The sequence below is a fragment of the Topomyia yanbarensis genome, chromosome 2 (assembly GCF_030247195.1).
Source record: "Topomyia yanbarensis strain Yona2022 chromosome 2, ASM3024719v1, whole genome shotgun sequence".
NCBI lineage: Eukaryota > Metazoa > Arthropoda > Insecta > Diptera > Culicidae > Topomyia > Topomyia yanbarensis.
In genome coordinates this window covers 390,378,680-390,401,827 of record NC_080671.1, presented here as the reverse complement: position 1 = coordinate 390,401,827, position 23,148 = coordinate 390,378,680, and the positions used below count along the sequence as shown (strand labels likewise).

Below are 23,148 nucleotides of genomic sequence, written 5' to 3'. Positions count from 1 at the left end.
ATTCTGTAGCAGCACATGTAGTGGTCGGTTTTAGCATCTTGTAACAACAATTTGGATGTGTGATGCTTGTTCTACTCTCCTGAAAATAGCGAATTTTGCTAATGCTTTGAACTCGGTCGACGCAGCCAATGAAAATATTATCGAGGTTATTAAGACTGATATCCGCGATACTATTTTGACAGAGATCCAGTCTGAAACTCGCAGAAATTTGAAGTATTGGATGGAATCGGTCCCTGCCACTCCATTGGTTGTGAGCAAAAGATCACCTTTCATGAGGCATGAAAGAAGACAGCTTCAGGATTGTATCATAAGTTTTAAAATCTTTATAACTATTTTTTGAAAATTCGTAGCTAGATGCGGTCTTCGACAAAGTTGTTAACCAAGGTTTGAACTATAGTTTAATAAAGCTGGTTTTTCATATTGAGTAAAATAGCTATCTTTATTAACGTAAATGCAAAATATTTGATTTCCTGATATAAAATCCCATACAAACTTTGAACGCAATGCGCAAACCCGGGAAACAACCAACCGTTCCCAACCCGAGCAAATACTCATGGGTTTAAACAGCACATAACCCCTTGAAAAGATCTTAAACATGGTCCATGCCAAAATTCACAACCATCAAGACACCATAAAATGGTCTCAATAACCCATAAATACTCCAACATAGGGTATTTTATATGGGATCCACCGGACCATGGTGATGGTGGTTTCATGGGTTGAACCCATTTCAAACACCCATGTCAAACCCCATGAGCATGGGGGTATTATGGGCTTTCCGTTTGCTCGGGAAACTTTGCACAGGCATTTGGGACCACAAATGGAACTCAAAAATTGCTGCGGTGAAAAATGTTATATTATACTCTAGTGGACACCAACAGCGTCGAAGTACACAAGCTGATTACTAAAGGAAGAGATGTGCGTACTTTAAAGTTTGTTACCTTCAAAGTTGGATTGCCTATTGATAGAAACATAAAGCAATGGCTGCTTCCACATGGCCCGTTGGTATCCGATTCTGCGAGTTCGAAGAATCCTAAATCGGACGCCAATTCCAATTTTAAGTCGAACGGTTTCTTGTCCGTCTACTATCAAAATGTTCGAGGAATGAGAACAAAAACTCAGGACTTCTTGCTGGCGCTCTCCTCTTGCGATTATGATGTTATTGTTCTCACAGAAACCTGGCTACGTGCTAACATACATAACTCGGAACTTTCAATGAACTAGACAATCTAGCGTTGCGATCGCAACTCTTTCTCTAGTCAACTTCGTCGCGGGGGCGGCATTCTTATTGTGCTAAAAAATAATCTCCTCTCTGGCACTGTAAACAAATGCCTGGTTTAGAATGCTTGGAATAGGTTATTGTGCGCATTTCACTACCAAATTGCGCTCTGTATTTTTGTTGTATATATCTGCGGCCGAATAGCAGTCCAGACCTGTACAAGGCACACTCCTCTGCAGTTCAACAAATTCTGGATAAAGCTAGCAGTTCAGACAGTGTACTCATTGTAGGTGATTACAACCTTCCCCATCTCAGATGGATATTCGACGATGATCTAAAATGTTACCTGCCTGAAAATGCCTCAACCGAACAAGAGATAACTATCACGGAAACGATAGGCGCTGGAGGACTGTGTCAAATCAACTCGCTCACTAACGCAAATGGACGGACCCTCGATCTGGCATTCGTGAATTACGCCGATTTCTATACTCAAAGTTGACGCTCACCATAAACCCTTCGTGCTGAGGTTTAATATGCAAGTTGAAACAGAAAACGCTTTTGCCGAATCCGTTGACGGCCTCAATTTTGGCTTCAATAGCTGCAATTTTGATGAAAAATCTTCGGCTTTCGATGCTGTTGACTGGTTCGAGCTGTTAAGTGGAAACGATCTAAATCATGCCGTCGCGGTGCTCTATAGAACTATATACGAGATACTACGCCGCTTAGTTCCTAAGAAACGTGTCAACAGAAAGACGGACTACAAGTATCCGTGGTGGAATTCCGAGCTTCGTCGTCTACGCAACATTCTCCGAAAACAACGCAAGCGATACTTCCGTCACAAGACCGACGATAACAAAGCTGTTCTTCGCCGAACCGAACTTCAATACGAAACAGCCCAGAATAGTGCATTTGGCGAGTATATAAGTCGCGTCCAAAGCAACCTTCGAAACAACCCCTCGACGTTCTGGAAGTTTGTGAACAGTAGAAAACGCGCTGGTGGCATTTCCGTAAATGTTTATCTTGGAGATGCCAATGCGCAGTCCACAGCCGAGTCCGTAGACCTTTTTGCAGAACATTTTCGTAGGTATTCAGCAATCCAGCTATCTCTCCGTCACAAGAGTATATAAACACTTTACCATCATACAATATCAGTCTCCCTTGCTTGAATATAACTGAAGCAGACGTGTTAACAGCTTTATCCAGTCTCGACCTATCAAAAGGACCAGGCCCGGATTGTTTGCCTCCGATATTCATAAAAGAATGTGCACGATCATTATCATTGCCAGTTAGCATTATTTTTAACCGCTCAATCACTGAAAGCATCTTCCCGAGTTCATGGAAACAAGCGGCTATAATTCCGATTCACAAGTCTGCGGACATTCATAATGTTGAGAATTACAGAGGAACCTCACTTTTGAACTGTTTAGCTATAGTCCTTGAAAAATTTATTTACAATGAGATGTACTCTGCAGCTTCTCACATCATCGACGAATGTCAGCATGTGAAGCAACGTTCTACAACTTCAAATTTGGTTATGTATACTATCATCTTGGTCCCCTCTATTGAGAAGCGTCAACAAACCGATGCAATATATTTTGACTTCTCAAAAGCATTCGATAAAGTACCTCACAACATTGTCCTCTGAAACTGCAAAGACTAGGATTTTTTCCGTGGTTAACTGGATGGTTGCAACCATATATGTCTAGTCGGAGTGCTTTCGTTGGGATTGGTTCAACTCGTTCTAGCTTGCTCGATATGCCAACCGGAGTTCCTTAAGGAAGCCACCTAGGGCCGCTAATTTTTATTTTATTCATAAACGACATTTGCACTCGCATCAAATCTGGAAAACTATTCTTCGCCGAAGATTCAAAGGTTTTTCGTTCCATTGCTTCTGGACTTAACTCTGCTGCACTTCAAGATGACGTACTTAACATTGAACAATGGTGCCTGTTGAATGGTATGCAGGTAAACGTTGACAAATGTAAAACGATAAGTTTAAGGCGATCATCCACCCTATCTCATTTTGAGTACTCGCTCCAAGGCTGCGTCATCGAAAGAGTGGACTCCATTCGTGACTTGGGAGTGCTTTTTGATAGAAAGCTTAGCTTCTCGGATCACATCACCGCAACGACGGCGAAGGCATTCGCAACACTTGGTTTCCTGAAGCGAAATATCGCTGGCTTTGACGATTTCAACGCACTAAAATCTCTATATTGTGGTTTGGTGCGAAGCATTTAAAAGTATGCTGTGCAAGTGTGGGCTCCACATCACAACGTCCAAAAAAACCGGTTAGAACGTGTACAAAGATGTTTTGTGCGATATGTTCTAAGAAATTTGCCGTGGAATGACCCTGCCCATCTACCACCTTACAACGGTAGATGCATGCTGCTTGAGTTACCGACGTTAGAGTCCCGCCGCATATTCTTGCAAAGAATGTTTGTATTCGATATGTTGTGTAACAATATTGACTGCTCAGATATTCTTGCACGGATTAATGTGTCTGTACCTCCTCGCGCTTTAAGGAACCGTCCTCTTTTGTGGATTCCTAGACACAGTACTGGTACTGGTACTGGTGATGATGGTCAAAACAATCCTGTGGATAGATGTTGCTACAAATTCAACGAAACTTCACTGTTTGATTTCAATGTCATTAAATCTAGTTATAAGTTAGCTATAATAAATTTTTAAATGATTTAGATTGTATGTTCTATTTTTTATAATATGCACAGTATCTACCGAAGGTCGGACCAAATAAACAAATTTGTCTGAAGAATACACGTGTCAAATTGGTGAAAACCCTACACTGGAATGCCAATCTCAGTGGCATTTTGTTTCAATATCGAGGCAGTTGTGCAGCGTCCTGAGTCGTCATTCACGTTTTCTCTACCGTTAGCTTGATAATTGCCCAATACTTTGCGATTAGACGGAATTGCGGACAGTTCGGTGAATTAATATCCTTGTGGACGAAATCCACGTTATTGTAATGGTACCACTATAGGTAGCATTTCCCGGTTGTAGTTGCAGCTTGCCAAATCTAGCCAGAACTTCATTGGGCCTTTGTGAGCCTTAATGAAAGACAGTCATTTCTCCAGGCAATCTTGCTTATAGAACTTGGAATCCATCGTTTTTTGAGGATTAACAACGCGTCCGCAGCTGCATATTACTTGCCAGATCATCAGCTTCTGTGCAAAACAAGTTTGAATTTCTTGGGTTTTTCTTATATTTCCACTGTTTCGGTGGTATAAGGTTGTGTAATTTTGCTTCTTCTGTTATAACTATTTTTTAGTTCACACCATGGAACCCCAGCGTTTTTATTTTTCCTTGTTTGGTAAGTCAAATCAGTCCATTTCACATAAGATTCAAAATAATAAGCTATAAGGAAGTAACTGTAACTCCGCAACGGCGGCGGACCTCCCACCGAACGTGCACCCAAATTTCAGGCGAGATATGCAGTACGAACAACCTGTTGCTTGCTTGGATATCGTCTAGCTTGTCCGTCGCCTACTCGGTATTATACTTGGGTATGCAGCCGCCCTGCCCATTCGTTCAACTTGTCATCTTTGACTTATTCACTGCCCATACATTCGATGTCAACTTTTGGATATCTCGCTGTCCCATACACGGGGGAGAGGGGTTTAATTCGCATCTGCTTGATAGTTGTATCTGTTATTTTCGTTAAACCGCACCTTTCGTTCCGCACCTCGAATCGATGGAAGCGATATTTTCGGGTATCACGACATCGGTGATGATGATGATGGTCTGGATGCTGTTTTGGTTGGTCCATTCCAAAACCAAAAATCATTCAGCTTATGTAATACACGGATTGGGTTAAAGACACATCATCTTCGCACACACACACAAACCCGTATCGCTGCTTGGCTCCGTGGAATGAAAATTACGAAACGCGATCGTTATTGGCGGACCTGTATTCGATGTTTTTGTTTTTGTTGTCACCTTTCCCGCGAGGGTGCTCAAACCCACCTGAAAATTATGACGAAAACCAAAAATAATACTACATAGAGACCAGATCTCGCCCAGGGAGAGATTTGAATTGCAGATGAAACCCCGCGCGACCCGAAATCGGTGCATAAATTAATGGGTCAACGCCAGCGGTGAAGCTGCGGGGAGGGAGGTAGAGCCGGACGAGTGCAGAGAAAACAGATATGTAGGAGAAATTTGATTGCCCCCAATGTACCGTTGCTGCCTTAATTTCGGTGACCAGCTGGAATCCCAGCGGCGGTAGCAACAGCGAAGAGCTTCGGTCATTTAGGCACTAATGATGGCATGCCGCAGCCCGTTAAAATTGGACATTTGATAACGCTTGCTTGCTGTGTGTTGCCTCATTCGCAATCGATAACCTGATTCCGAGCAGGGCGTAGTTGGCGGGGACCGATACTGTTTTATTAGTCTTTTCTCTTTTTTAGGGTTGAACTTTTCATTAACTTTGTTCGGTAACGGATGTGTAATATGAAACGCGAGATTGATGGTCGAGGGGGAGAGACTGGTTAAACTGTGGTTCGAGACCAGAAACCGTTGCCGTAATACGCGGAGCTTGATTTGTCGGCAGATTTGATTGGTTCGCGTTGATTGAATGTTGAAATTCGATCCTTTTGCCAATATGCGAAACCCAACATATCAGTTGAGCACTATTCAAGAATTTCTATGCTCTTAACTTATTCGAAGAAAAAAGTGAAGTACATTCAACAGGAAGACACAGATCCTTCAGAAATTAACAATTTCCGCAGGTCGTGTTTCGGTTGGACCGATTCATGTGGAGCATCATTCATCAAAACACGACACTCAAGTGGACAAAGCGTACCGGTCAACACCAAAACAAGCGCAAAACCTGTTTCACCATCGACCTAGATCTTGGTCGGTATTCAAAGGGGCCTTGAAAAATGTCAAAACCTCACATCGCGTCCAGGTTCAATCGGTTCCACTTCACCATTTCCTGGTTAGAGACAACGATCGGCTCTGTAACTCTATTTAGTTAAAACGAATTCCCCGGAATAGTGGCCAATGTTTTTCTTCGTCTGAGGAACCTTTTACCCGCGGCTTTCGCTTGGGAACGGAGCAGGTCGCGTCAGTTGGTTTCCTGGTCGTCGTTGTAAAAGTCCATCAGCACATCATCCATCAAGCGTCTCTGAAGGGCCCCGGGGGCAATTAGACAAACCAGGTGATTAAAATTGTTTTTTCTCTCTGTCTTTGGATGGCGGCGATGATGATGATGATAATGTTGATGAGGATGATTATGGTGATGATAACAATTCCAGGAGATTCTGCACTCCACAGGTACAGATCGCGTGTCGTCAGTTGAGCACTGTAAACTGCTCTCGTACTACCGGATGAGTAAGATCTTGACCGGTCTGGCTGGCTGACTGGAGCCGAGAAGTTTAATGAATAAGACACATATATTAGTCATCCTGGAAATCGTAGCGAATGTTTTGTCGTGGTTGAGTGTGCTAATTGATGGTTAACCTTTCGTTAATCCTTACTTCAGGCGTGAAATCGTGTACACGAAAGCTGCATGAATGAACTGTCAGTATAAATTTGCAGCTTTTATTGCGAGCTGTTCGTTCTTTGGGGAAATCTTGAAAAATGATTCATTAAGGTAAGCTAAGTTTAATGTGGGTTGCGGTAGAGTTGCGTGGTTTATAAAAGAGCTCAACCTTGAATGAGTTTACGTTTGTACAATCAAATTTGGCTTAGTCAGATAATATTATTTCCGCTTACTTGTATGTATATATTTACTGAACTACTTCTTGCAGTACTTCACTCCTGTTTGTATGTAATCACAAGGAGTATGTCCATTTACGGGTTTAGCGTTTTTCTGGCGTCCAAGTTTTGATGAAACGAAGTCATAATTCATTATTTTGAGAAAATTAACAAAAACCTCATCAAAATCGCCAAGTTTTAACCACTTTACAACTTAATTGTAATTAAAGCTAATTAACTGAAATACATGAGAACACCATTCAATAGGAAATTTTCTCACCTTTCTAATGGAACTAAAATATTTAAAATACAAAGAATACTTTTCGAGTTACAGGTATTTTAAGATAAATAAGTTTTTTACACAAAAAGATCAATAACTCTGTAACGGTTGAGATTTGATGGCATGTGCAATTTTTTTCTCCAAATATGACAGTCAATCATCTCTCGAGAGGTTCTTAATCATGAACCAAACACCCTGTATAATATAAACTACAAAGTGTTTGAGAAAATTTTGATCAAATCAGTATAATGTCGTCTCTTATCTTATTGGTAACAAATCCTATATTATTCGTGCTTATTTGAGCAGTTGTAGGAATTAAAAAAATTCCTAAAGCCTGCTGACAAATTTTTATGATTTTTGAATTTAGATCTATCAAAAACCATAGCACAATCCTAAAAATCGTATTTGCTGGTCAATCCATATGACGGAAAGATTTATAGAAGACATAGTATTACTCTTTACAATACCGTCTTTTCGAATGGGCACACACTGGTCTAAAGCCGGGGGTTTTGTACCATGGATAGATATAAATTCGTGTTAGCCGACGTAGCCGTAGCATCGTGGGCGAAAATTGTGCACTAAGCTGTATTTCTCTTTAGTGGAGAAAAATTTGAGGAAGACTATTTTTTCCACTAAGGAGAAATTTTTTTAAAACCACATTTGCGCGCTAAGGTCGCAAAACCTATAACTAAATTACCTATGGAATTTGCATTTCGATTTCGTCTCATCAGAATTCGACACTAACTTAGTGTCAGGGATGAGCCACTGCCGGGTTCTTGCGGAACATTACAGTTGGCTACGGGTTTGCTCAGGAACACAAATTGTGTCTCTGATTTTGAAGCTAGTGTCAATCCGGCGCTAGCTTAGTTCTATCACTAAGTTAGTGTCGGATTCTGATGAGACAAAGTCGAAACACATATTCTATAACAAAGATTCTGGATGCTTCAAATCATGAACGAATGCACTTTCAGGTTGCCCGATCGTGGGCCGCCAGACTTGAGATTCCTGATATGCCCGCTACATTTGTGTGTGTGTGGGGTTTGTCCGGAAGTCGAAGACCTCTCCCATAAGCGTAGCCTGAGCATTGACAATAAAGTGTGAGTCGATAGTTATTGCGACATTTTCAAACTTGCGTAACTTTTTTCATACTTAACCGAAATTAACTAAATTTCGCCCGTTTTTTCTTCAGAGTGTTTACATTCGCCAAGTATTGCAATTGTCAGTGAGATTCCGGTCGAGATTGAAAAGAATTCGCAAACCGTTTCCTGGGTCGTCGCATCACGCCTCGAGAAAACTGTTGGATATATATCGTTTCACCGTCTCAAGCGTCTTCCAAAGGTTTCGGGAATGGATAGCAGTAGATCACAAGTCTGATGCTGGAGGAAAACCTGGAATAACGCGTAAAAAATCGACAGAGCGCAAATTGCTCATTTCAAGCGAAATCCGAACATTTTGACATGGGACTGATGATGAAACCTACATCAAAGCAGTTTTCAAGCAGTAGCCGGGACAGGTATATTTCAAGGATAAGGGCAAGTTTGCTGTGGATGGCCGTTTCAAAGGGAAGACGCTGTCGAAATTGGTTTGGAAGTACCTGATTTGGCAAACCATGTGTACTTGCTTCAAACATTGCGAACTATTTGTAACCAAAGGCACAATGAACGGTGAGATCTACAAATTTGAGTTCCTGCTTTTGCCGTTTATAAGACAGCATAATTAAAAATCATGGCATGCGGCCGTTTCCGCGAATTTTGTACCGAAAAATATGAATCCACTAAACTGTCTTGAACTCTGTCTGTTCGAAACCTATTGGGCCGTGTTAAAGTGTGAACTACGGAAGACCAAAGTAATGGCGAAGGACGAAGATGATGAGTTATATGCCATTTTGTTTTGGTCTTCTTTTACTGTGTCTAAATCAATGATTTGAATTGTTTAGTCACTTCATAAGAGTTTTTAGGGATAAATTGAGACTTCTTTTGTACATAATAAGAGAAAGTTAAAAATGCTGTATATAATTTGACCGTTAATAGCGGTGATGCTATAAAAAATGAGATTTTCATCAACCTTAAGAGCAACCTTAGAACAGGCTTAATATCTTACGGGCTTAACTTTTGTCTTCTGTTGATGGGGGTCGAGCTTAGGCAGCATAACTACGAATCACTCAAGTCCATCAATATGCCTACTGGTAAAGACAGAGATGTCGGTTCTAACGATAAAGAGGGACGAATCTGTCTTTACCAGAAGGCATGTTGGTGGACTTGAGTGATTCGTAGTTATGCTGCCTAAGTTCGACCCCTATCAACAGAAGACAAAAGTTAAGCCCGTAAGATATTAAGCCTGTTCTGATGACCGTGCCCTCTTCTAGTTTTCCGATCTGTATACTTCACATCCTTGCTCTCACTTGAGTACGCCCGCAGATAGTTCCAAACATTTTCATAATAAATTCTGAGAAGTTGACTGCTCTAAGATGTTTTCTACTGACCGATCGAACCTAGTAGGGACCACCAGCTTCGGTATTTTCAATCACAAGCTCACTGCTTTTTACAAACTCAGTGACACTACATCAATTTATGCTGCAGAACTAGCTACTACTCAGTGTATCGTTTGAGTCATTGACACATTACCTACAGACCATTACTTTATCATTTCTGATGGTCTCAATTACATTGAGGGTGAATACCCTCGACGAAATAGGTGAAGCATTCCTCGTATTTTTTTTGAGAAAATACGGGAGCAACATCGTGCTTTATCTGACAAATCTTTCCAGATTATCTTGTTTTGTGTCCCCGCTCATTGCTTCATTCCAGGCAACGAGAGGGTGGACGCCTTTGCTAAGGTGGGAGTTTAAGAAGTTGACATTTATAAAATTTAATTCAACAATTTTTTTAGTATTACTTATCAGAGAGTTCTCGAAAGTTGGCAAACTTTGTGGAGCAAAGGGGAATTAGGAGGTGACTACATTAGATAGTCCCGAAGGTATTACCGAAATCTTCGTTCAAGTGGATGGATGTGGATCGCGACAACATTCGTGTGATGTCACGACTCATATCAAACCATTACACGCTGGACGCATACCTCCGGCATGTTGGGCTCTACGGTGGTGTCTACGCTTGCGGCGGTGACTATCACGATATCGAGCACAATGTCTGGGCGTGCACCGAGTATAGTTCCTCCCGGTCTTGGCTGATGGATTCCTTTCGGGCCCAAAGAAAACCCCTCAAGGTTCCGGTTCGAAATAAAATGACAAGCCGCGATCTCCCCTATATATCGCTCATCTATCTCTTTCTAAAACAAATCAATATTTAGCCTCTAAATTTCCTTTTTCTCGTTTTCAGAAGTCCCTTGCACAGCTTTTGCGATGCTGACTCGCACCATGGCGTTACTATGTAATCGTCATTATTCTCACCACTGCACAGTGGTCGGAAAGGCCAAAAACGTGAACTTAATTCACTAGAGGCAAAACCATCGAATATATTCACAGGGTGTCTTTGGAGGAAGTGTTCGTATGAATATTCCCCATAATTTGATAACAATTGAAATTAGACATGGCTTACTATGATCGAACTAAAAAAAATTACTATTTATACTGACGGGGTAGAAAGTTTGTGTCTTCGACAAAGCTTTAGAAATGCTCATAGCGAAGAACTTTGTTGAAGAACTTGAGCTCGTAGGGCTAAAGGTTATGGATTTATAAGGCGTTTTCTATGGCAACGCCCTTAAATCTAGTTTTTTAATATATCTTTTTTTATTGTGACTTTTCGTGCTAACTATGTTCAAGACAATTGTATAGGTATCAAAACTACATAATATTGTCGAAGGCTGGAAGTAAAAATACTCATTCGTTTCAAAGTTATTGAAGATTTTTACATTTTTTTACACCAACTTCAACTACGTATAAGAAAGAAAGGTGCAAACCAAAATGCACGAACAGGCACTTTTTTCACTGTCTAAACTATGCACAATAAAGCTAAGAAGGTTTGGTGTGTGGCACTCTAGAACCCCATGAATAGGGTAAGCTTACTTTATCAAAGACACCCTGTGAATATATTCGATGGTTTGGCCTGTAGTGAATTAAGTTCACGTTTTTGGCGTTTCCGACCGCTGTGCACTGAGTTTGCATAAACCAAAATTGAAACCGAAAACGACCTTAAAGTCTGACCCATCTTGGAGGACTCGCTACTGATCCGACGGAAACCATCCGACGTCCCGCTGCGTAACCGTCGCCGATTTCCCACAAACTGCAAGCTTGATGGTCTTCTCTTCTCTGATATCGATACCCACCCTCTTTCCCCTGATATGGCTGCTACTCCCATGCTACAATCAGTCCCCTCCCTGGGAACGTCTTTCTCAAGCAATTAGGATTTTGCCATAATATAGTGAATTTAAATATGTTTCCCTTTCTTGAAATCGTAAGCGAATTTATAGTACTTATATTCAATAACCCAGCCCCGAGTCTTAATAATTGATCTCCCATTTATATTGAACTGTATACCTAGCTTAAGGTAGTGTAAAATTGTCCCTTATTTTAAAATAGTCTAAAAATTGCACCTTAGTTTCTCAAATGTAGATTATAAAATCTTATATTGAAATCCCCTAGTTTAAAGAAGTTTAAAATATAAAATGTAAAAAGGCCAATATTGGTACGGTGCTTTTTCAAATAAACAGACTAAACAAAAGAAACACATACAGTAAAGATCCGTTTTTATCAGCCCCTTGCACAGTGGGGCTGGGCCGGTCAAAACCTCCAAAATTTAGTGTCGATTTTCATACCTTTTATATTTTTTTTCCTAAATGTACATTACCTAAAGCTGTATTCGCCAAATTTTTGAGTCAATCGATTGAAAAATATAAGCGCTAAATTTTTTTGAACCGTACAGCGTCTTGAAAATTTGCATGAATTTGAGTGACAAAAAGTTTTTGTTCATTCTAATTCATCTCGTTTTAATAGGTACTACAATGATAATTTAACGACACGTATATGTGTTTCTAATAGAAAATCATCTCAGGAATGCAATGGTGTATTTCGATTTGAGAAATAATGAGTATTTAAAAAGTTACCAAGAAAATCAATATAACTAAGTTGTTTAACGTGGACTTATTTACATTCAGAGCATCATCTCTTTATCGGTAAAAGCGTGTTGAAGGATCTCATCTAGTACAACTGAAGTAGAATTTTATCTAGTTTTCAAAAATCATAGTGCCATTTTGCGCCGTTTTGCACCAAAGGTTGATATTTGGGCATTTGTAAAATTAGTTTTTTCGTGGAGACGCATGGTATTTTTTAATTTCATGAAGTAATATTATTCACCAGCGGATTTCTTTTTCTGAACGCTTCTTGTAAATTCAGGGTTTGGGGCGATTTCCTTGATACAAATATAAGTATACCGTAACCGTCTTTCAACTATGGCTCGTGTTTCTATATTTTCACAGTTATCTGCAGTATAGAAAAATTCAAATAAATAGAGGCCAACGAGGCAAACTAACTGAAACTATTATTATATCTTTCCATGAATCCTATCTCTTTGGTAGGTATTGGTAGTTAGCTTTACTGGTGACTGATGTAAGGTAAACACGTGAGTGTGGATTTTTAGTTATTGACCAGTAATGCAACATTTATTTTCAAGTGCAAACTCCCTATTGAATCTATCACACTCCAATTCAAAATCTCTCTCAATAATTCACTTCCAAATTGACGAGAGCTTCATGCAAAAACGCTCACGCCTCTATTTCAAAGTATACACATACAGTGCAAAGTATGCTCAGGATGTTTTCGTACGCAAAACCAAGTCAATACCCACAAGGAGAGATATTCATATCATCATTGAATTGAATTGAAAATCAATGGAAAAGCATTGAGTGGCTTAGCTGCAGTATGCATCGTATGAGCAACTGTGAATAGAGCATAGTAGAGCATGATTTGAGATCTTCATCAAAATCAAATAAACCTGTCTTCTTTTAATAGCTTTGGTGTTAACTATAAATAAATAAACCAATAAAAATTTAAGGCATTCTATAAAACACCTTAAGATATGCTATCTTTTATAACTATTCTAAACGCATACGTTTATAAATAAGTAAAAAAGAGCTATGAAGCGATTATTTTTTCTACGATGGTATTCAGATTGGACTGAAGATCTACAAACAAATTTATAAAATTACATCATTTTTTATTCACCAGATTTTGATAAATTGGAACCACCCTATCTAACCCGTTACTAAGAACTACGCAAGGAAATCAAAATGTTTCTGTTCACTTACGAAGTATCTGATTTGAGAAGTTAATAAAATTCACTTTCGCGAAATAAAAAAAACTTTTAGAACCACCCTAGGATGTTTAATTTTCATTTTAGCGTCCTAATTTAATCAAAAGTTCAACGAGTTCAAAGCACCAAAATTACCCTTAGATGATATTTTCAGACATTTTAAACTGCTTTTGAGGTTTTGTCCAGCTTTTGTATGGAGTGAATCCACTGTGCATCGCGAAGGGCTCGAGCACTTGTACGTTAACGTGTTCGATCGTGTGTGCATTTGTATGTCGCGTGTGCTAACGTCTATGTAACTTCGCGTGTATGAATTCTATTTTGTAACCGTGTGCCTTTCGCATATTCGCGTGTGTTCTAGAATGATCGCGCGCGGACCGTGAATCTGATACTTATTTTTTCGTGTACGGTTCAGATTCTAGAAGAAAGTGGGTTCTTCCATATCACTAGAGTTCCCAGCCATATCGCAGTAGAACATGTGGTCTAGTGGATATGAGTTTTATTCTTTGATTGGTCCAACTGGATGTATGGACCTAAGTTGCTAGAATGAAGCGTAAAGATTCCCGGACGTTACAGATTCATGATCTCGTGCGTTTGCAGGTTCGCGTTTGAGACCGCGTTTGTAACTTCGTATGTAATAATTAACATAATTACCGGAGTATTATCAAGTATGCGCGATCGCGGGCATAGGTGTGCGTGAATGATCGCGAAGGGCTTAAGCATTCGTATGTCGACGTGTTTGTCGCGTGTGCTCGCGTGTATGTGTTTTGTCTAGTCGATATGGGAGTTATTTTTTCTTAATTTTAAAATTTTATTTTTTTATTAAATAATATGGACCTAGACTGTTGGTACCGGGGATAGAGACTTCCAGACGATCCCGACTGCTGATGGCGCGAGCGCGGCAGTTTGTAGGTTGACGCTTGAGATCGCGTTGGTAAGTTTATGATTGCTGAGACGTTCACCTTATCACCGGGGTGTAATCATGTTTGCGAATTCGTGGGCGTAGGTTGGTTGGAAAATCACGAAAGGCTCTAACGCTTGTACGCTGACGTGATTTTGTAACATATTTGCGTGTGTTCCTGAATGGTCGTGCGAACCGTGAGTCTGATATCGAATTTTTGGTGTGCGGGTAAAACTCTGGTAGATTTTTGGGATCTCTTATATCGACAGGGTTCCCGGTCATGTCGCCATGAGACGTGTTGTTTAATAGGTATGAGCGTATTTTCTTAATTGGTCCAACTGAAGGTATGGACCCAGGCTTCCAGGATCATGGACAGACTTCCGGACGTGACCGATTCGTAATCACGTGTGCGAGGGCATTTTTGTAGGTTCCCGCTTGAGGCCGCGTTTGAGAATGTGTGAGTGTTACGACGTTCATTACTACCATCTTTGCGAACCCATAGCACACATAGCACATTTTTTCTCAATTAACCATTTGTTACTGGTTGATTGTTGGTTATGAACGGGTAAATAGAGGAAAGGTATAGAACAGAAAAAAGGCTCACATCAGCTCTCCCGGCCTCCTTGATACACCACTATCGAGGCATATTGTAATCAACATCTTAAAACGGGCTTCTTATATAAATCAAATCTTGAGTAATCATAATGATTGGTGGATTTTTAACATGAGAACTAATTAACCTCTAGTAGTAGAACTTGGTGCAAATAGAAACTAAAAAGAGCGAAGGTCCTTATACTTAGATAACTCTATTGAATCTATTGTGGCTTGATGATGTTTACAATACCGTCAATCCCATCAGCTTGCGAGAGGGATAAAAAATGTTTTTTTGCGATTTAAATTTTTAACATAAATTTTTATTTTCGTGAAAAAATATTTAGTTCAGTGTATATTTTTTCGTACAGAAGTATTCAATCCCTGTAACTTGTTCTCAGAGAGTTTTGTTGTATAAAATACGGTAATCGAACATTTTTTTCGAAAATGCTGCATGTAGAAACTTTTACGACCTTTTAGAAAGCTACTCTTGAGTTAAAATTATCTAATTGACTTTGGAAAATGTTGAATCTTCTATTCCAGTGATACGTGTAATGTTTCATCGGAATCTAAGATGGTCGGTCACGATGTTAAAGATTTCCGGACGGATCTTCGTGGAATTTCTCAACTGTGGAATTTGCGTTTCGACGACTATCATCAGAATCCGACACTAACTTAATGAAAGGGCTAAACTAGCGCCGTATTCTCACGGGACATCCTGCCTGATTGCGGGTTTGCTCAGAAACACAGTTAATGTCTCCGTTTTTTGGAGCTAGCGTCAATCCGGCGCTTTGTGAAGTTGTACCGAATGAGTCAGCTTACTGTAAACATTGCCAAAGGCTTCTTGATGACGTTCCATAGGATCCACTAATCTTCAATTAAAGTATCGATGAAATCAAAAAAATTGTATTTCTTAACTCGCTCGAACTGTCGCTCTGGCTCGTGAAGATGGTGAGTAACACTCGTCTATAACGAATCGGATTCACTGTTTTCAGAATCAGGGACGACAATCTCTTATAGATGGAACCTCTTCCTTAAGCGTACCGTTCAACCACTAGTTAATGCTCGATTAGCCCAACGTAATTAACTGAAAAACGTAGTTTTTGAAGAAATCCAATCCACGCGAAGCACATCACCAAACACCTAAAAGTAGTTTGGATGCATGTAATATCTATTTCTTTCTGTAGCTAATATATTTACATTTACTCAATAGTGTAGAAAATCTCTATATTCTTCCACTTTTTAGATTTACTCTGCACTAACATTATCCGTGCAAACTAAAAATAATCTATATTTGAATTCTACCTCCATCTATCTTTGCTTGACTTATTTCTCTTCAATTACTATATCTTAAATCAGATTCATACTAACACTCACAAACACAATAAATTGCTTATTCTCTTATATACACTCACAATCTATTCCATTCCAAACGTACAAACGCTCGTGACCTTCGCAATAATACAAACCTGATCCCAAACGCGAACCATGCAATTGCAATCATCGACACATCCTTGCGCCCGCGATCTTACCAACATTGAAACACGCGCGATCATGAATCGGTCCCGTCCGAAAGTCTCTATCCTCGATCCTAGCAGCCTAGTCGCATGCCTTCAGTTAGACTAATCATAAATGTCGCTCATACTGAATATTAATTATCACATCCACGGTCCGCGCAATCGTCTAAAAGCACGCTAATGTCCGAATGGGAATATGGTTATAAAATCGAAGTTATACACGCGAAGTCGCATACAGGCGACAAACACTTGGCCTTGGCCAAAAGCGCATTCTTTTTATTGGCCCTACCAAATTTAATGCACTTCCACTTGACATGCAGATAATCGGTTAGATTGAAACAGTACTTTAAACATAGGCTTAATGACATATTTAATTAATGATATTGTTTTGTAATTTAATGTAAACATCCGTCAGCAGTATTTAACTTTAACTTTAATTTAATTTATTATGTGGATCCCTTAACAGGAAATCTATTTCCACTGGGATTCCACCTTAGTTAATTATCTTAACCTAATTGCACATCAATAAATGTATGTCTCAGCTCAGTTTGTTTTATTTGCTTTGTTTGTTTTTGTTGCCATTGTTCATGAGCTGAGACAAGTTGCGTCCACTACCAGGGGTATTGTATGAGTTCTTTGGTGTGGGGGAGTGTGGTGGGCAATTTAAAAAAAACGCGTTAACATACAAATGCTTGAGCCCTTCGCGATCATCCACGCAACCTACACTCTCAATCTGACAAACACGATAACATCCTGATGATAAGGTGAACGTCTCAGCACATTTTCCAATGCGGTCTCAAGCGTGAACCTATAGAAGCCTGCGCTCGCACGATCATAAATCGGTCACTTCCGGAAGTCTCTATTCTCGGTACCGGCAGTCTAGCTCCATGCCTTCAATTGTACCAATTAAAAAAAAGAAAGCTCTCATATCCACTGGCTAGCACGTTCCATGGTGACACGACCGGGAACTCTAGTGATATGGGATAATTCACTCCCCATCAGAATGTGAACCGTACACCGAAAATTAAATATCAGAATGACGGTCCGCGTGACCACCTAAGAACACAGGCGAATATGTGAATGGCCACAGGGTTACAAAATCAAATTTATACACGCGAAGTTACATACACGCGGCAAATACGTCAACATACGAAGGCTTAAGCCCTTCGCGATCATCTACGCACACCTACGCCCGCGATCGCGCAAACTTGATAAGACTCCGGTAATAAGGTGAACGTTAAACGAAGTTACAAACGCGGTTTCAAACGCGAACCTGCAAACATCCTTGTTCGAGCAATCGTGAATCGTGTCGGGAAATCAATACGCTCCGTCCTATCAACTTAGATCTATAAATTCAGTTCCAGAACACATGCGAATATGCGAAAGGTACACGGTTATAAAATAGAATTTATGCACGCGAAGTTACATACACGCGACATAAAAACGCACACGCGATCGAACACGTTAACGTACAAATGCTCAAGTCCTTCGCGATGCTACACGCGATCGCGAAGTCCCTTCCCTACGAAGTACAATGAATATCATATTCAGAATCACGGCCCACTGCAATTGGCCTTACGCAGTGTTTTAGTGGGCGACATTGCCTGTCTCGTCTGCAATTCTAGCGAGTGATTCTGGTGGGGAGACCTTCTGAGACGCTAGCTCTACAGCTCCAATAGGACAACTCTCGAAAAAAAATGAAAGGAATATAAGAAATGCTGACTAAAACTTCGCGAAGTCGCTAAACATATTTTTATTCGTTTTAAAGCTGATATAATCAATTATTTTAGAGATGCGGTAATAATCAACATCCTCAATCCCATTGACAAAAATATTCTCATTACCTAAGCAACAGTTTTATCCAATAAATCGTAACGAATAATTTGACCAATTGCATCATTTTATGCACTGTGACTAGAATCAATATAACTATCATTAGGCTTAATAAAATAAAGGGAGTTTCGTGCTGAGGCCCTTGAGTATAAATCAACATTCAGGAACATTGTATCCTATGTCTGAATTGGGACAGGTAGTCAAATATATGTTTTACTTTCCATGTTTGAAGACTCATAGATTAGAATACCTTCCAACGAGACCAGGTAATCTGATACATTTGTGTTTGGCTAAATCTTGATGCTTCTGACAAGTCAGGAAGCTTTTCTAAAAGTTTAATCCTTGTCGATGTAGTATTGGTATGTGGTATTGTAGACTGCACATTTTATGTACATGAAACAGTCAGAATGGGTATTCGATTTAATCCCGGCGTCGCGTCGTTTGAAGCTTTCTCAAAAAAAAAAAAATAATGAAATTATCGCTTTAAAATGTCCTTAACGAAAATGTCGGAACAAATAAATTTAAAGTGGCTTCCCACTAAACATGAGACAATAATATCACTAACAAAGATTTCAAGCTCATGTATTGTTTATCACAAGTTTAACACAAATACACATGCGCAAGAATCAGCCTCTTCATCCGTACAATTTTTCCGCGTTGATTCTAGTGTCACTTCATTGATTTACATACGTGCGTTAAATTAACGGTTCGACTCAAACCTTATGACCAATATTTATCTATTCAATTAGCAAGTTCAGCTTGTTCAAGCGCGAGTATTACGGTTTTCTGTAGCTAACGGTATTGTTTCTTTGGGACCAGATCGAAGTCGTAGTTGACCTGATATTACGATTATCTTATGATAGGTAAACATTACGAAAGATGATAACAAATTTCTCCGGATATGATACGATATTTTCGATACCTTTCCAAAATAGACGCAGTAGTTCCCCTATCTGCGATAAAAATGTCTCCAACTCGATGACACAGTTTTTTTTCTGGTGACTACATTGTGTACCGGAAACCTCAACAGTTGCACATGTCAACTTGTTGACTATGTTTGTTATCTTGAATTTCAAATTCTGAATTCTATTTCGTTCAGAATATTATCATTAATTTGTGAAATTCAGTTCACGTGATTCGTTAAGGTTCGAATAATTCACTCTCACAATTGTCAGACTTCATTACCTATTCAACGATGCAGGGTCAAGCTGACCACAGACAGTCGATGGTGCTTAGTACTTTGAATATTTCAATATAAATGGGCACTAATGTATGCAATAAAATGGAAATTGGACCGTTTTATTGTTCGAAAATGTACGAACTTTAAGGTCGTATCCGTTGAAGCGGCGCCGCCATATGTCCAACGAACGATGTGTCCGGTGAACTTTTCCAATTTACTTCCATCGATGACTGCCCATTTCTCTTCGGAACAGTGCATGCATTCAAGTCGTTACATTTCGTTTTCTTATCTTTGCTTACATCGAACCGAAACTCTATTGCCCATGACCATCTGCCCTGATCGGTGATGTAGACGATTGCATACGCTAGATTATCACGTTTATCGAGGCAAATCAAACATCCAATTAACAGGTTCATTCGACTTAGTTAAGGATTCACAAGATTTTCTTCAACCACACCCTCCAGTTGAAAGATTGATCCCCCTCAGGCAGTGGCTCAAGCAACGATTTGTTCGCATTTAAGAAATCAATCACGTTCACATCGTACCTGCTGTATGTATCAAGCATACATTACGCTATGCGGCGCCTCAATATGCGGATCGGTGTCGTTCAACAGAACCTCGCATCCGTTGGTGTCAAATTGAATCCTTTGAAGTCCTTCGCCAGTTCGGTGCCAGTATCGTTTCAGATCTTAAAGATTCCAGTTGCAGGCTTCGAACTTGTCGACCCACACACCACACCAAACGGCGGGGTTATTCAATCTTCCAGCCAGAATATTGATGAAAGACAAGACAAGACGACAGCTCTAAGCAACCGCTGCTGGTTGCAGCAGTAGCATCCCTCTTTGCTTCACGGACGGATTGACGAAACTTTTACTCCTGTTTGCGCTGCTAATGCTGCTGCTGCTGCTGGTGATGCTCGTAGTCGTTGTTGCTATTGCGGGTGCCGATGCTGGTGTTGTTCACTTTTTTTTCAACCCGTACGTGTTTCTCTTGAAATCTATGTCAAGATTGAGCTTTTGATTCTCCACTATCGCCCTCTGCTATTTTGCAGCACCAACAACATTCGCTTTTTTTTTCTTCACCAAAACACTCGTTTCACTCACAATTTGAGCGCTTTTCTATTTCTCCTTGCAGCATCCTCCGGGTATCGGCTCCACTATAACTATGTATGGCACTTATTGGAAAACATTGAAAGCAACAACGTGAACAGAAAAAAAATCACATCCACCACGAGTCGGAGAGGTTTTGCGGCTGAGGGGGGGTTAGCGCAACCGTGATCAACACCGCTCGCAATTTTATTATTTTCCCCCTTTTCCTTCCCGCCTTTCCGAGGCACCGGATCCGATGCACCACACGATTTTCACGCTTTCTTCGCGCTTTTCCTTCTTTGAAATTAGGAGAAAATCAGGCACATTTCTCATTCACACACTTCACTGATTGCACACTGGTCACACGGGCAGTAGTTGCCGCAGGTACTGTGAATCCGATAGCCTACTATCTCTTGATATCCCGAAAGAAGTCACTAAATTCAATCATTCAATCAATTCTCTTATACGCGTGTGAAATCCTTCAATATTGGTCCGGAAAGGCACTAGCATGAAATCACTAAATCCTGAGGGGCGTCAATGAAACTGATAACGAACGCAATCAAAAATACCAAACAACCGCCTCTAATCTAACTTCGCGTCCGATTCTACCGGAAAGATTAAGCCGCGCGCGCGTATCATAGCCCAGCCCGATGCTGACAGACTGGCTGAATGAATGGCTGACTGACAGACTGGTTTACCCGTAACGGAGGAGGGTGCGTTTCAACAACACTGAGCTTAAGCCCGAGATAGTGTGAGCGAGAGAACACAGCAGAGTAACACGATTCGGGGTCTGGTCGGATGACGACGGTGATGATGACGATGACGATCGGATCGGATTGGATCGGATCGGATCGGGATGGACGTTCGGTTCTTGTTTTGTGCTTTGTGCTGGTGTTTCGTTGATTTAGGGTCGACCCAAGAGGTCGGCCTGATACTGACAAAGTGCGCTGGCGGTGCTTCCGTGTGAGGTTGGGATGAAAAAAAAATAGTTTTAGCAATGGAGATTTTGAAGGTAGAAAAAGTTTCTTTCATGAGGGCTCTTAAGAACACAGCCATACTGTTTCTTAACGAATTGAGCAATAATGCTTAATGTACCTATAATGCGAGTAATGACAGAATTCCCATACAATTCCAGTAATGTTATTACTTCGTAATGACACTTTTATAGCACGTGCAATAGGGTCCCTTACCCAAGGTGCTAGTGATGTCATTACTGAGCAGTAATGCCACTTTTAATGATCGTGTAAGATGAGTAATAGACCTTTCTTGTCAGACCTAACCCCTATTTTTTTATTTTGTATTTAAAGAGTTCACAATTCTAAAAACAAATCTGCTAAAAAGAGATTTTTAAAACCTTTCCTGATTTTTTTACGATTTTTCAAAAATTGAAAATTGCAAGAATGTTGAATATTTTTTTCACCAAATCAAGAATGGTGGGACACCAAATATGTATTTCGGCAGCACTGTTTGATATATTTCTCATAAATTTATTGGCAACACTGTAAATGAAGTGGTGAATCGCAATACAATATTCATTAATGGTTCTCAACAAAACGAGTGAATTCATAATTTTTGTCAATACTAGACATTATGGACAATTCAATGAGAAAAATTGGATTGATGAAGTGTATTTCAAATGAGACTGACGCAGTATCGTCAATATCGTGTATTGACAAAAGTTTTGAACGTATAAGGGCCACTAATCTCTTGCTGTCAAATTTTGTTTGTTGGCTTTTTTTGGTCCTCGGTTTTAACAAATCTTTGGAAAATCCGAAAAAAAACTAGATTATCATGGACCACGGATACACAGCCTATTTATTTCATGTTTTCCTAATTTCCATTCGCTTATTGCGTGTTGATGCGGAATCAAGCGCCGCTAAAAATTGTTTAGGTTATGAAATGCTTACAAACCAATCACACGATCCGGATTGTATCTTGAAATCACAATTTGATCCACGGCGCATCTGAAAATAGTTAAAATATTGATTCATGTACGCTGCTCTTGCAACAAATGGAAAATGCCGTTCGTATGATTCATCGGAATCTCTCAGCTGTGTTAAAAGTGACCGATTTACTTTCCGAGTACCGTAGAAACTCCACATTAGTATATGTAATCGGGACAGTTCCGTGTTCTGGTTTTGTGAGTTCGAGTAGAAGTGTTAGACTCGCAGGAACATTTCGGTTTTTTAAACTCTGTTCTGAAGCGCACATCCAATGCAAGAAATCCCTCAGAGCCAATTTCTGGTAAAACAAAACGGTGTTGGTGACGACGGTCATTTCCTATGGGTACTGCACTGCCGCTTTACGCATAAGTTTCCCATGTTTATAGGGAATCCCATAGCACGAGGGACATTTATGCGTATAGCGGAAGTGTAGGTCAATTTTAGCGCTGTGATTAGAGTCAGTAGAGGTTAAAGTCCGATTCAGACGATACATCAGCTTCCGTCAACGGAACATAATATGACCGGCACGATGTCTTCAGGACAAGTGGGATAAGTTGAATGCGTTTCTAGATGCAAAAATTCGAATTATTGAAATTCTATCACTTTTCTATTGATATTCAA

General features: G+C 40.1%; 1 protein-coding gene across 6 annotated transcripts in view; it reads right to left on the bottom strand.

Moving 5' to 3' along the window:
* LOC131684772 (uncharacterized) overlaps positions 1-23,148 on the bottom strand; it is a 736,395-nt gene that overhangs the window by 91,663 nt on the left and 621,584 nt on the right. The window contains exon 1 of one of the 6 annotated variants that reach the window (XM_058967907.1): positions 20,042-21,258. The exons of the other annotated variants lie outside the window; for them this stretch is intronic. The gene's annotated coding sequence lies outside the window, so the exon portion shown is untranslated. Of the gene's footprint in view, positions 1-20,041; positions 21,259-23,148 lie in introns of those variants that run through there. 6 annotated transcript variants of the gene reach the window in all.